The sequence below is a fragment of the Macaca nemestrina genome, chromosome 1 (genome assembly GCF_043159975.1).
Source record: "Macaca nemestrina isolate mMacNem1 chromosome 1, mMacNem.hap1, whole genome shotgun sequence".
NCBI lineage: Eukaryota > Metazoa > Chordata > Mammalia > Primates > Cercopithecidae > Macaca > Macaca nemestrina.
The window spans coordinates 117,141,044-117,157,236 of record NC_092125.1 but is presented as its reverse complement, the minus strand read 5'-3'; the positions used below and the strand labels follow the sequence as shown (position 1 = coordinate 117,157,236).

General features: G+C 39.7%; 1 long non-coding RNA gene across 1 annotated transcript in view; it reads right to left on the bottom strand.

Annotated features, from left to right (window-relative positions):
• Positions 1 to 16,193, bottom strand: part of LOC105479132 (uncharacterized) — a 45,942-nt gene that overhangs the window by 21,892 nt on the left and 7,857 nt on the right. The window contains exon 2 of the long non-coding RNA XR_985710.2: positions 10,325 to 10,405. This is a non-coding gene — a long non-coding RNA (uncharacterized lncRNA). The remainder of the gene's footprint in view (positions 1 to 10,324; positions 10,406 to 16,193) is intronic.

Sequence of the window (16,193 nt, the reverse complement as noted above, 5' to 3'; positions counted from 1 at the left end):
CTACTAAAAATACAAAAAATTAGCCAGGTGTGGTGGCACATGCCTGTAATCCCAGCTACTCAGGAGGCTGAGGCAGGAGAGTTGCTTGAACCTGGGAGGTAGAGGTTGTAGTGAGCTGAGATCGCGTTGTTGCACTCCAGCCTGGGCAATAAGAGTGAGGCTCCATCTCAAATAAATAAATAAAGTTACACACTCTATTTTCATTCTTCTGGTTATTTTCCTAAATCCTTGAGACCTTTGCTTATGTTTGTTTTTTTCTGTCTTGATTTTTGTTCTTGTCCGTTTGGTTTGATAGTTTGGGCAATTCATCACTCTCTTTCCCTTTTTGGCATCTCTGGAGCTGAGATTGAGGGTAAGAAATAAAGTTTACCACTTCATCAGATATAGGAAAACTTGCCTCCCATGTCTCACCTGTAATATTCAGGTAGGGAATGCTTTGAAGAAAGCAGTCTTCAGTGAAAACCTCAGGAAAATACCACAAGGCTTAATTAAATGGAGAATCTACGTGGTTTTTTAGTAAAAGGATTATTTGGGTTTTTGTTCAAGTAGAATACTTTATTCTCTGGTAGTGCTACAAAGTGAAATATTGCCTAAATTTATAATATTATCAGGGCCGGGTGTGGTGGCTCACACCTGTAATCCCAGCACTTTGGGAGGCCGAGGCAGGTGGATCACAAGGTCAGGAGATCGAGACCATCGTGGCTAACACAGTGAGACCCCGTCTCTACTAAAAATACAAAAAATTAGCCGGGTGTGGTGGTGGGCGCCTGTGGTCCCAGCTACTCGGGAGGCTGAGGCAGGAGAATGGCGTGAACCTGGGAGGCAGAGCTTGGCTTGCAGTGAGCCAAGATTGCACCACTGCACTCCAGCCTAGACAGCAGAGCAAGACTCCGTCTCAAAAAAAAAAAAAAAAAGAAAAAAAAATATATATATATAAAATCAGGCAGCAGATTAGGAAAAAAAAAAGAAAAGTTTATCTTCTAATGATTGCTATTTGTCTAATAATTAGACATATTTTTTCTTAGTAGTATCAAAGTCATATATTATTTATTATGTGCAATATATATCCTACATATATCCTAAAATATCCAGGTTCAGATCAGATATTTTTATATTTACTGAACTTTGGTTCTACTGCAATTTTTATACAACACACATATCCCTTTGCTCATTCATTCATGGTTTTGATATCCTAGATTAGTTATCTTTATATTCTAGCTGTAATATAGGAATTAAAGAATATTTGCAAAAAGTAGCTGGGAACAGTGGCTCATACTTGTAATCCCAGCACTTTGGGAGGCTGAGGCAGGAGGATTGCGTAAGCCAGGAGTTGGAGACCAGTCTGGGCAACATAGGGATACCTCGTCTCTATAAAAAATTTAAAAATTAGCTGGGGATGGTGGCAAGTGCCAGTATTTCCAGCTTCTAGGGAGGCTGAGGCAGGAGGATTGCTTGAGCCCAGGAGTTGAGGCTGCAATGAACCATGATGGAGCCACTGCACTGTATTCTGGGTGACAGAGTGAGACCCTGTCTCAAATTTTAAAAAGTGGCAAAAAGGAAAGTGAGGATTTTGCACATTAGCCCATGGGTTTTTAAAGGACTTTTACAAATACTTGAGATCTGAAAAAAAAAAAAGTCTCTAAAACAACCAAAGCAAATTAGGTATTTGATATGCTGTAGGATAGCGTAGTGGGGCTCCAAAGAAAATGTACTTAGAACCTATGCAAGTCTCCTGGGGAAATGATCTCCTATCTACATTGTTCTTAGTCTACAGCTTGAGCTAACTGGGAGTATTGGCTGATACAGCACAATGCAGAATGGCAGAGAATTAGAAAGCTTAATGCTGAAAGCTATAGTGGAGACTCTCTATCCACGTTTTCAAACTGTGCCTCAGATGCAAAAGGAAGACAGAGGCAGTAGATTGCTGGTCCAATCCTTATAACTTCCTGTCATTACTGGTATCAGAGAAGCTCTACTTGGATCTATTTGAAGTACTGGGATTCTCTGTAGTTTTGTTTGAAAAATGAGTTCACAGCTTAATGTTAGAAAACCACTGATCTATTCTAACTTCTCATTTTAGTAAAGAGTTTCTCTGAGGTTCAAATAATTTAAATAAATAAATTACCCAAGGTCTCCCAACTAGCTAGTAAAGCCAGATTTCCAGAATCCCATCCCAGTTCAAGACTATTTCTTCACGCAGAGACTGAGCTGTCCCGATCTCATGTTGACAGGTGTTGCTGCTATCTTGGGAGACATTTGGGTTTTGCTAGAGCAGTTGAAGTATAGTTTCATCACCTGTTCCCATGTGCTGTTTTTCAGGCCAAGGCCACATTCTGGAACTTGGAGGATATCTTTTTGAAGGGCTCAGAGGGCATCTGTGATGCTAACTAGGGGAATAAAAATCATTTTATCTCATTTTTATTACATGGGTTACCCTCCAACTTCCACCCCTTAACAGAAAGGGGTGTTCTCTTCTCTTAAGGGGTGGAACTTCCTGTTTCAACTTCCTGTTTCCCAATGAGGAAAATAAAAATATCTAAAAAGAAACCTAATAAGCAAAAAATACAACAAAACCAGAAAGTATATACAGGAGTAAAAGAGTTTATTTATGATGGCAGAATAACTAATGACCAAATATAATTTTATTAATCAACCATAAAGGCTGTAACTGCACTGTCTGATATGGTAGCCACTACCCACTTGGGACTACTGCACACACGAAAGATGGCTGGTCCAAATTGATATGTCATAGAAGCATACAATGCACACCAGAATTACGACTTAATATGAAAAAATAAAATAATATAAACGCTCTCAATAATTATTCTTTTTTGTTTGTTTGAGATGGAATCTTGCTCTTGTTGCCCAGGCTTGAGTACAATGGCACCATCTCGGCTCTCTGCAACCTCTGCCTCCTGGGTTCAAGTGATTCTTCTGCCTCAGTCTCCTGAGTAGCTGGGATTACAGGAACGTGCCACCACGCCTGGCTAATTTTTTGTATTTTTAGTAGAGATGGGGTTTCACCATGTTGGCTAGGCTGGTCTTGAACTCCTAACCTCAGGTGATCCACCCGCCTCAGCCTCCCAAAGTGCTGGGATTATAGGTGTGAGCCATTGCGCCCACCCTCAATAATTATTCATTTTATTGATTCATGTTGAAATGACAGTATTTTGAACATACAGAATTAAACAAGCCATATTACTAAAATTAATTTCACTTGCTTTTTTGTTTTTACTAGAAAAATTTCAATTACATGCTTAAATATAATGCTTATATTATATTTCTGTTGGACAGCACTGGTCTGAGAGTAACTAATATATGTCCATAACAACTGAGCTGAGAAGGCTGGGGCTCATTACAGAAACAGCTTCCTACCTGCCTGGCCACAGACTAAGGTCTCCTTCAAAGAGCAGCTCCAGGCTCCGCACTCAGGCTTTCAATGAAGGCCAGACACTTATGTACCTTCAGGGAGTGGTCATTACAGTTATTTCCTTAAGCGTAACTTGACTTTTACCTGGGGTTATGCAGTTTGGCTGGTTTTCAGGGTTATTAAATAACAGCTTAATGAGAAAACACCATTCAAATTGATTTTCAAGTTCCAGTTCTGTGGAGTGGAAGTAGAAAAACACAACACTCCCTGCAGTGAATTTCTACTGCCTCTAGACAAACAGAACTAGATCTTATAAGACCCAAAACAAATTAAAGGGTGTTGCTCAGAACTTTGCCAAATAGAAATCTCTGGAAGTTTTATTTTCTGACATCTCTAAAACAGATTTTTAATCAGGTAAAGACTTAATTTATGTTTAGTTTCACTGGAGACCCCTTTCGAAAGAGATGCTGCTATGGTTTGTTCTGTGTCCCCACCCAAGTCTCATGTCGAATTGTGATCTCTACATGTTGAAGGTGGGGCGTGGGAGGTGACTGGATCATGGGGATGGTTTTTAACAGTTCAGTACCATCCCCCTAGTGCTGTCTCATGACAGAATTCTCATGAGATCTGGTGGCATTTAACAGTGTGTGGCCCCTCCCCATTTGCTCCTTCTCTTTCTCCTGCTCCACCATGGGAAAATGTGCCTCATTCCCCTCTGTCTTCTTGATTGTTTGTTTCCTGAGGCCTCCCAGTTATATTTCCTGTTAAGCCTGCAGAACTGTGAGTCAATTAAACCTGTTTTCTTTATAAATTACCCAGTCTCAGGTAGTTCTTTACAGGTGCCTGAGAGGAAACAAAGTTGAAGTTGGCTTACGATATACTTTCTCTCCCTTCTAAAAATCAAGTTTTGGATCTAGGAGAAATATGAGGCATTATACCGACAGTTGAAGTTTGATTAGCATTGAAAATTGCTAGAGCTCTGAAGGCAAAAAAAAAAAAAAAAAAAAAAGTAGTTATTAGAATTCTAAAAAACAAACAAAGCCAATACCCCAAACAAACAAACACATGTTGGTTTGAGGAGGCAGTGAGATAGAAATTCACATTTGAAATAGACCTGCAGTAGGCTCAGTAATGGGCCTCGAAGCCATACATAACTTAATCCCTGGAACCTGTGAGTACACAGCCACACAAGGGGCCTTGCGGATGTGTTAAATTAAGGATCCTGATAGCAGGAGATGAGCATGGCTTATTCAGGTGGGCCCTAAATGTAATTGCATAATCAAAAGGAAGCAGAAAGAGATTCGACCACACAAGTGGAGAAAGCACACACAGAGAAGGTAATGGGACCGCAGAAGCAGAGAGCGGAGTGAAGTAACATAAGCCAAGAAATGCTGGCAGCCCCAGAAGCTGGAAGAGGCAGGGAAGAATTCTCCCCTGGAGCTTCCAGGAGGAACCATTCCTGCAGACCCCTTGATTTTTGCCCTGTAAGACTCATTTCAAACCTCTGACTTCTAGAACTGTAAGAAGAGTAAACGTCTGTTGTTTTTAGCCACAACATTTGTGGCGACTTGTTACATATAGCAGCAATAGTAAATGAATACAGGAGCCCAATGACTTACTTGGAAAAATTAATCTACAGGCTGAATACTTTTTTCCTTCATGTTAATTTGTATAGACTTAAAGCATAGAAAAAAGAAATCTCTAAGACAAAGTTCTTGGGAGAACACGTCAGAGAAAATGTTCCAATCTGCATTTGCTCCTTTACTTTTGCTTATTTTTTATCCCATTCTCTACCCTTCCCATTCCTTTCTTTCCTCTTTCCTTCCCTTTCCCTCCACCTTCAGCTAAGTAATCTTTCAGATGCAACTTTAGATTTACTTTTATGTCTGGCTTGCCAAACCTCCGTAATGTTAACACAAACATTCCAGTTTCCCTTTAAGATACATATGGTGTGACAGTCAATAAATTTATCAGCTCTGCTTTATTGTAAATATTCATTTATTCAATAAATAGGATTTACCAACTATGTCCTAGGCCCTGTGCTAGATTCTGGGCAAACAATAGTGAACAAAGTAGATGTTGTCCCTGCCTTTATTTACAGATTAGTAAAGGAGATAGACTAAAGTAAGTAAATAAATAAATGCATGAAATTACCAACTGTGGTTAAATGCTCTGACAGGCACAAAGAGAGTGCAACAACAGGGAATAACAGAGCTGGCCTCTCTTGGGCAGTGGCATTTGTGTTGTAAAGATGCTCTCCTTGTAAAGAGCAAGATGGGGGTGGAGAGAGCATCCCACATGGAGGGACCAGAGACCGGCAGGGAAAGAACTTACCAGTCAAGGAACTGCAACAAATCCCATCTGGGCAGAGCACAGGAGAGGGGAGGAGCTGTGGGACAAGATGAAGTGAGAGAGGCAGGCAGGGGACAGATGACACAGGGATTTAAGGAATATCTCTGTTCCCTTCTCTCTTAGTGAACAGACTGAAATGTCAGGAACTAGGAAGCCTCTAGCAAGAAATATGCTAATAATTGAATCTTTGCCGGTAGAGGTGCACTCCTTAAAGTTTGCAAAGTTTACCTCGATATCCTCTACCCTTTAAGAAGTCCTTTAAACCACTATCAATTAACATTTTGGTGAGAATTAGTTTTCTGGACTCTTTTTATGTATTCAACATTCATTGCATGCCCTCTTTGTGCCAGACAACCGTTTGGGGTGCTATATGTGTTCTGGGTGTTGAGGATTGGCACGCCCCATCTCTCCTCTCATGGAGCCCAGGTATGGTAAAGTGCTATGAGGTAAAATGACAGGGAGCCAATAAAAGTGTGTCACAGGTTCTGGCCTGACCTGAGCAAAGGAAGAAGGCTTCAAGGCAGAAGTAGCACTTACGCAGGGAAGTGAATGATGCCAGGCTGGTTAACAGGTTGGTGTGGGTATAGAGGGAGAAGGAAGAGGGGTATTCCAGGAAGAAAGGGTCCTGTAGGTTCAGCATACTAGAGAAGCTTCAAGAAGTCCAATGCACTACCCCTGGAGTGGGGAGAGTGAAGGAGAGAATAGAGGAAAGGGAACCTGAGGGGTAACTGCAGTGGAGTGCAGGATTTTGGAGGTGCTGGTAAATGCATTTGGACTCTAGGAACAGAGAAAGTGTTAACAGGTTATAAGCAGATGAGTGATAGGATCAAGTCTGCATTAAAAAAAACAAAAACAAAAAAACAAAAAAACAATCACAGGCCGGGCGCGGTGGCTCACACCTGTAATCCCAGCACTTTGGGAGGCTGAGGTGGGTGGATCATGTGATCAGGTGATCAAGACCATCCTGGCTAACATGGTGAAACGCGATCTCTACTAAAAATACAAAAAATTACCCAGACGTGGCACGTGCCTGTAGTCCCAGCAACTTGGGAGGCTGAAACAGGAGAACTGCTTGAACCTGGGAGGTGGAGGTTGCAGTGAGCTGAGACCATGCCACTGCACTCCAGACTGGGCGACAGAGTGAGTCTCCGTCTCAAAAAAAAAATCATTACATATTGGTGTGGAGAAGGGGACTGGAGGTAAAGAAGAATGAACTCGAGAGAACATTCAGGAGATGATTACTGACATCTAGGCAAGAGACGATGGTGGCTTAGAAGAGAATGATGGCAGTGGAGATTCCTAATTGCAGAACCTACTTGATCTTTGCATCTATGCTTATTCACAATTCAGGTTAAATATAAAGTATTTAGCAATGGTATTTGGTATTATTCACATATTGGGTATGATTTTCATTCCTTTTCAAGAAGCAGAATTTTATTTTTTATATAAGTGAAGCTAATTTCAACTTCAAGCCCCCATTCTTCTGGAAGCTGAACATTTGCTTTTAGTCAATTTGAGGTCTCTCCATTCCTTCCTCAGTATTACAGCTTAATTAGAAGAGGGAAGTCTGTTTGGATCTGGTACAAGGTGGGTGTGGGTGGATACTCTGGTCTCCTTGCTCGTGCATCTACTCTGGAATCCACTGACACACCCTTGGTCCCATGGAGCCTATGATTTACTCAGACTTCTGCTGTACCCTTTTTGTCCCATCTTGATACTTTTTCAGGTCCACTGATCCCTACACCGTGTCTCGACTATTCTCTAAATGCTTAGAAAATGTCCTAATTCTTCTAAAACAATCTGGCTGTGGGTAACATCTGAGGCTGTCTCAGCCCTGCTACATCAACATGCCAAGTATACCTGTTCTTCTCTAGAACCCGGCTGGTGTGCAGGACCAATAGTTTCTTACTGGATCTTGGGAACAGATTCAAGAGATATTTAGAAGGAAAAAAAGGATTATCTTTGATGATTCATATATATCAGAGGTGAAGTTTCAGGAATGAGTTCCCCCCCCCCCGCCTTTTTTTTTGTATGGGGAACAGGATGCTATCTTTTAATGAGACAGGAACCTTGGAAGAGGAGCAGATGTAGTGCATGGGCTGGAGTCATAAGGTCACTTTTGAACACAATATGTGTGAGATATCCAAAAAGAGAGACTGAGGAAGTAGTTGGCATTGAGGACAGGGATCTGAAGCTTGGACGAGAGGTCTGGGGTTGAGAATACACAGGTTTTTTTTTTGTTTGTTTGTTTGTTTTGTTTTGTTTTGTTTTGTGTTGTTTTCAGTGTAAAATCGGGGGTAATGGAAGCCATGGGACAGACATCATGGGATTCCCTGGAGAAAGAGAATATAGAACAAAATGAGAAAAGGGATTGAGGAAATATCTCTGAGTAATATTTAAGGATTGGCTAGGAGATGGAAAACCTGCAAAATAATCATGGAGGTAAGAGGAAAACAAGGAGAATGTCATGAAACAAAAGCTACAGAAGTGAGTGCTTCCAGAGCGTAGGGGTAGTTAACAGTGTTAAATGCCACCGCCAAGAAGTCAAGTAAGATGAAAACTGAAAAGTATCCTTTGGATTTAGAAGTTACTGGTTATCTCAGAAAAAGCAGTTCCAAGGTATGAAAGAGGCAAAAGCCAAGTCGAAGAGTCTACTTTGAACATGTGGGGCATTCACAGAAACTTCAGAAATCATGCCTTTCTAGGAGAAGTAAACTGGCCCTGTAGTAAAGGTTACTCTAAATTCACTCCAACAAAGCTTAAGAACAAGTTTCCAAAGACTCAAGCTAATGCACAAGTAAATTAGTTGCCTGCTAGAAAAAACTCTACCACCCCTTAAGACAACAAATTCCAATGCTCAATAAAAAAATTTCAGTATCCAATAAGAAACTTACAGTATCCAATAAGAAATTACTATATATGAGAAGAAGTAGGAAATTGAGACCTATAACCAGGAGAAAAATTAGTCAATAGAAACAAATCCAGAAATGAAGAGATGATAGAACAGCAGATGAGGGGACAAGGACTTAAAGTTAGTTATTGTAAATATGTTCATGTATTTAAAGGAAAATGAATATAATGAGCAGTGGAAGCTATTAAAAAAATACTACAAGCAATCATATCAAAGTTCTTTTTTCATAAGACTCCCCCTCCAACCAATGCTATAACCAGCCTTCTCGCCTCTTTTCTGTAAAGTATTTTGTTTCATGTAACTTTGTACTTTTGGTTCTCTGTATGCAAGTATTTTAAAATTTTCTTGGGGAACATATCATATATATTCCTAAAGAAAGAATATATATTCTCTTGAAAGGTGCCAGAGAAGTAGGGAGGTGGGTATGATTGTGATTGAACTCCAGATGCCCCTCTGTCCTAAACAGCCACTGTTTGTAGGAAGTTTGAGACTTCCTGGTCTCCTACAGAGCAGCTGGCTGGGGCTCAAAGGACACACCTTGGTGTTTCAGGTCCATCTGTCTGATTGGCCCATCTGACCCTGAGGTGTAATAATCCTGAGCCTCACTGAAGCAGGTTGTCATAACTCCTTTTTTCCTCTTTTAAACCCTTCCTTGGGAGCTTTAAGGGCACCTTTTAAGGTACCCTTAAAATTAAAAGAGAAATATATATATATATATATAAAAAGAGAAATATTAATGAAAAGGAAAACATTAAACTTCAAGAACTCATATGAAATATTTGTGAAAATCTTTATCACAGCTAAGTTGGGCTTAAGTCAAATCAAACAATTTAGGATTAAAGGAGAAGGGTTGAGTCTTCTCTCCTTGCTGTGTATCTGCATCAAGGAGGTATAAGTTTTTCCTAAAGATATTCATCCCATTAACATTGATCTCAAAGATGAATTTGCAAATTTGAAATCTCTCATATTGTCAGCTTTTCTAAATGTGTTCATATGGTGGAGAACTCATGAGGCTTATATTACTTTAGTCCATGGATCACTTTATAAACACTACTAAGCTTAAACTTTAAAATTATAAATTATTGGACACATTTTTACTTAGAATTGTTAACTGGAAATTCATTTATTTCTGCCCTGTTCCATGCCAGTAGGGGAATTAGAGATCATGTTTTTAGCTACTCCCTGGATGAAGGAAAATAGAAACGTGGGTCTCAGTTGAGTGCACCAAGCTGTCATGCTCATATTTGGTGCCAGCTGGTCACCTGTTGGCAGTGCCAGTAGAGAGCCCTGGGACTAAATTCATCCTGCCTTCTACATCCAACATCAATAGACCAGCTCTGTCAGAACGTCTATTCCCCGTGCAAACCACTTCATTAAATAGAAAACCTCTCTTTTTAAGTGATGTCTAGTTATCAGCTTGCATTTTAATATCTAACAAATTAAAAACTACGTTAACTTTGAGGCAATATTTTTCCATTCTATGCTGTTTTAAGAGACACCCATCTTCTTGCCACAGAGCACAATTTTGTCTCACAAACACACAGCTGAAAAGGGCAGTGACAAAAATAAGAATACAAAAATGAAACAAGTCACTTCAAATATCTTTATTAGTTATTACTTCTATTAGTGCATTTTATGTCATAGATATTTTGTTCCTAAAATCTCATCTTCTTTATTTTTCCTTCACCTACCTTAGTTCTTATTTTATCCTCAATGGGCATGTCTCCACCATGGAAGGAAGATGAAGAAATAGAAAACTGGTCACCAGGACACTGTAAAAAGCAAATGACACATCATTAGAAACACAGTCATTTAACAGATCAGGCTGAGAATATATCATTAACAACCCAGACAGAAGATCATCATCTTCCATCATCATTTGAAATTAAAAAGTACCTCCAAAGGAATTGTTTACTGCTTCGCCTGCAAAAAGTGCTACAAACAGTAAACCAAAGAGACAAAACAGCCTTTAGTGGATTGTTAGAGCACTTAAGGAGGTGTAAATTGTAATTAGCCATATGCTAGACTTTCACAGTCCAATAAGAAATATGCCTGATGGTACAGCATCTCCCTGGCCCAGTTTTTCAGGTCAAAAGCAGAATGGCTGTTCAGTAAGGAACAAGCCACAAAGGAGAGCTACAAAACTATTCCATTCTCTGGCATCCAACACAACAGGTCAGAACTCTTTCTGCACATGTTTGTGATGGCAGTCATGTTGCTGAGTTGCTCTGGATGCCCACCCAGAGTTTCTGCGTTCGAAGGTGGGAGGGAAGGCCCTGTTCAGCTCAAGTGGCAATCCTAAAATCATTGTGGGTCACAGGACACATTAACCCTGTTCACAAAGGAATCAGAGTGCAAATGTGTTACAAAGATAATGCTGTTCTATGTTAATATTGACAAAGTGGTTCAGAGCTGGGGACCTATATATCTGAGAGTAGTCTCAGGTACTGGCAGAACAAAACACAAACTTTTGAGAACTTGGTTTCATGTACTTCTCTGTTGACTGTGTGACTTTCAGTATGTCTCTTAACCATCTTTAGCATATTTTTTAACTTCCCATAGCCTTAATTTATCATTTTTATCATATGGGGGTTGGACTTGGTGATTTTTTTAAAAAGTGGCATTCAAAATATATTTGTGTATGAGTGCACATTTTCCTGTACCCTCATATTTCTGAGAAATCCCATCACTTTCATTGGCTTTGCAAAAGGTTCAGGGACTAAGAAAAGATGAATCTTGGCTCTGGCAGATTAACTGTAGGAGTAGAAAATGAAACAGAATATTCAAAGTCTTGTGCTGGAACAAATAACTTTCAGGATTTGATTTGCATTGTTTGGCTGAGAATAAGATGCTTCTTATGCAAATGAAGACTGATAAAGGATGAGTTTATATTGTTTAAAATGCAATATGATCTTTTGGCTCAAAGAGCTGTATGCCAGTAAATTAGGGATTAATTTGGTTCTGAAAATCATGCAAATTCTCTTTGTGAATTTGTGCATTAATGTAACTTTCTACTAAGTGATTTTCACTAGAGGGAGATAAGATTTGGCTACATTCTTAAGGCAGCTAAACACAGGGACAAGAGCCATGAGAATGAAGAAGACTTAATGGATATCATCCTTATAAAAATCTATTTGGTTCGCATTGCTATCAGTTTTTTTGGTTTATTATTTTATTATTAATTTTGAGACAGAGTCTTGCTTTGTGACTCAGGCTGGAGTGCAGTGGTATGGTCAGGGCTCACTGCAATGTTGACCTCCCTGGCTCAAGAGATCCTCCCACCTCAGCTTTCCAAGTAGCTGGGATTACAGGTGCATGCCACCATGCCCGGCTAATTTTTAAAAATATTTTGTACAGATGAGGTCTCATTATGTTGCCCAGGCTAGTCTTGAATGCCTGGACTCAAATGATCCTTCCACCTTAGCCTCCCAAAGTGTTGAGATTACAGGCATGAGTCATAAGGCCTGGATATCACATTGCTTATGTTTTTATTTCATGATCAGATAATAGAGCAAGTGTGCAATTTCCACAATCTACAACTTCATTCTCTTTCTCCTTGCCATCACCCCACCCATCCCACCTAGAACTGCTGCCAAGAAGGAAAAGTCTTCACTGGAATGCAAGCTCCACAAGCGAGAATTTTTGTCAGGTTTAACACTGTATTATCTCTAGAACAGTGCTCAGTACAGAGTAGGTCCTCAGCAACCATGTGTTGAATGCATTCCAATACTGATGATTTTCAGAATGGTTTAGGATTTGTGACCTCTCCTTTCTGAGCCTGAGTAGATTAAGTGTATCAAACTTGATTCTCTGTAATCTACTTAGGTTTCCTATTTTCTAAAAGCAATGGAGAGGGAGAGAGATCATTATGGCAGACGGGAGGCAGAACTAGATTATTCAGATGGACAGAGCAGTGTGCGGAGGCTTGCATTGTGAATTTCAGCTCCAGATCGACTGCTAGCACAAGCCAGCAATCCCGAAAGGACCCACAGACCCTCTGAGGGAAGCTGACTGCTCCTGCAGGACCCAGGAGATACTCCAAATACTCAGCCACAGCAAGACCCCCACAAGGAGAGTCTGAACTCAGACAGGCCTAGCCCTGACTCCACCTGATGGTCCTTCCCTACCCACCCTGGTAGCTGAAGACAAAGGTCATATAATCTTGGGAGTTCTAGGGCCCCACCCACCATCCATTCCTCTCCATACTACCATAGCTGATGCTCTCTGGAGGAGGCCAACCAGCACAAAAATAGAGCATTAAACCACCAAAGCTAAGAACCTTCATGGAGTTCATTGCACCCTCACTGGAAAGACAGTTTACATCACAGGACTCTGTGCAGACAATCCCCAGTACCAGCCCAGAGCCAGGTCTCCCTGGGTGGCTAGACACAGAAGAGAGACAACTATCACTGCAGTTTGGCTCACAGGAAGCTACATCCATAGGAAAAGGGGGAGAGTACTACATCAAGGGAACACATCGTGGGACAAAAGAATCTGAACAACAGCCTTCAGCCCTAGACATTCCCTCTGACAGAGCCTACCCAAATGAGAAGGAACCAGAAAATCAACTCTAGTTACAAGGGTCTTTCACACCCCCCAGAAATCACACCAGTTCACCAGCAATGAATCCAAACCAAGAAGAAATCCTTGATTTACCTGAAAAAGAATTCAGAAGGTTAATTATTAACCTAATTAGGGAGGCAACAGGGAAAGACAAAGCCCAATGCAAGGAAATCCAAAAAATGATACAAGAATTGAAGGCAAAAATATTCAAGGAAAATAGCTTAAAGAAAAAAACAATAAAAAATTCAGGGAACACTGGAGACACTTATAGAAATGCAAAATGCTCTGGGAAGTCTCAGCAACAGAATTGAACAAGTAGAAGAAGGAAATTCAGAGTTCGAAGACCAGGTCTTCGAATTAACCCAATCCAACAAAGGCAAATAAAAAAGAATAAGAAAATATGAACAAAGCCTCCAAAAAAAGTCTGGGATTGTGTTAAGTAACCAAACCTAAGAATAATTGGTGTTCCTGAGGAAGAAGAGAATTCTAGAAGCTTGGAAAACATTTTGGGGGAATAATCGAGGAAAACTTCCCCCACCTTGCTAGAGACCTAGACAACCAAATACAAGAAGCACAAAGAACACCAGGGAAATTCGTCACAAAAAGCTCATTGCCTAGGCACATTGTCATCAGGTTATCTAAAGTTAAGACGAAGAAAAGAATCTTAAGAGCGGTGAAAGAAGCACCAGGTAACTTACAAAGGAAAATCTATCAGATTAACAGCAGATTTCTCAGCAGAAACCCTATAAGCTAGAAGGGATTGGGGCCCTATCTTCAGCCTCCTCAAACAAAACAATTATCAGCCAAGAATTTTGTATCCAGTGAAACTAAGCATCATATATGAAGGAAAGATACGGTCTTTTTCAGACAAACAATCGGTGAGAGAATTTGATACTACCAAGCCACCACTACAAGAACTGCTAAAAGAAGCTCAAAATCTTTAAACAAATCCTGGAAACACATCAAAACAGAAACTCTTTAAAGCATAAATCACACAGGACCTATAAAACAAAAAAACAAGTTAAAAGGCAAAAACATCAAAAAATCCAAGGTACACAGGCAAAAAATAGCACAATGAATGCAATAGTAACTCACATCTCAATACTAACATTGAATGTAAATGGCCTAAATGCTCCATGTAAAAGATACAGAACCTCAGAATGGATAAGAACTCACCAGCCAACTACCTGCTGCCTTCGGGAGACTAAACTAACACATAAGGACTCATATTAACTTAAAGTAAAGAGCAGGGGGAAAGGCATTTCATGCAAATAGACACCAAATGTGAGTGGGGTAGCTATTCTTATATCTAACAAAACAAACTTTAAAGCAACAGCAGTTAAAAGAGACAAAGAGGGACATTATATAACAGTAAAAGGCCTTGTCCAAGAGGAAATTATCACAATCCTAAACATATATGTGCCTAACACTGGAGCTACCAAATTTATAAAACAATTACTAATAGGCTTAAGAAATGAGATAGACAGCAACATAATAATAGTGTGGGACTTCAGTACTCCACTGACAGCACTTGACAGGTCATCAAGAAAGAAAATCAACAAAGAAACAATGGATTTAAATGACACCTTGGAACGAATGGACTTAATAGATATATACAGAACATTTCATCCAACAACCACAGAATACACATTCTATTCAACAACTCATGGAACTTTCTCCAGGATAGACCATACGATAGGCCATAAGAGTCTCAAAACATTTAAGAAAATTGAAATTATATCAAGCACTCTCTCAGACCACAGTGGAATAAAAAGGGAAATCAACTCCAAAAGGAACCTTCAAAACCATGCAACTACATAGAAATTAAATAACCTGCTTCTGAATGAGCATTGGGTCAAAAACAAAATCAACGTGGAAATTAAAAAATTCTTCAAACTGAATGACAGTAATGACACAACCTATCAAAATCTTTGGGATACAGCAAAGGCGGTGCTAAGAGGAAAGTTCGTAACACCAAATGCCTATATCAAAAAGACTGAAAGAGCACTAACTGACATTCTAAGCTCACACCTCAAGGAACTAAAGAAACAAGAACAAACCAAACCCAAACCCAACAGCAGAAAAAAAAAAAAAAAAAAACATGATCAGACCAGAACTAAATGAAACTGAAACACACAAAAAAATACAAAAGGTAAATGAAACGAAAAGCTGGTTCTTTGAAAAGATAAATAAAATTGATAGACCGTTAGCAAGATTAACCAAGAAAAGAAGAAAATCCAAATAACCTCATTAAGAAATGATGCAGGAGATATTATAACGGACACCACTGAAATACAAAAGATCATTCAAGGATACTATAAACACCTTCACACACATAAACTAGAAAACCTAGAAGAGATGGATAAATTCCTGGAAAAATATAACCCTCCTAGCTTAAATTAGGAAAAATTAGATACTCTGAACAGACCAATAACAAGCAGTGAGATTGATATGGTAATTAAAAAATTACTGTTTGTGACCAGCCTGACCAACATGGTGAAACCCCATCTCTATGAAAAATGCAAATTCAGCTGGGTGTGGTGGTGCATGCCTGTAATCCCAGCTACTTGGGAGGCTGAGGCAGGAGAATCGCTTGAACCCGGGAGATGGAGGTTGTAGTGAGCTGAGTTCGCACCATTGCACTCCAGCCTGGGCAACAAGAGCGAAACTGTCTCAAAAAAAAAAAAAAAAAAAAAAAAGGTTACCAACAAAAAGTGTCTGGGACCAGACGGATTCACAGCAGAATTCTAGCAGATATTCAAGGAAGAATCGGTACCAATCCTTTTGACACTATTCCACAAGACAGAGAAAGAACGAACCCTCCCTAATTCATTCTATGAAGCTTGCATTACCCTAATACCAAAACCAGAAAGGACAAAACCAAAAAAGAAAACTACAGACCAATATCCTTGATGAACATAGATGCTAAAATCCTTAACAAAATATCCATCCTGGCTAAGACGGTGAAACCCCGTCTCTACTAAAAATACAAAAAAT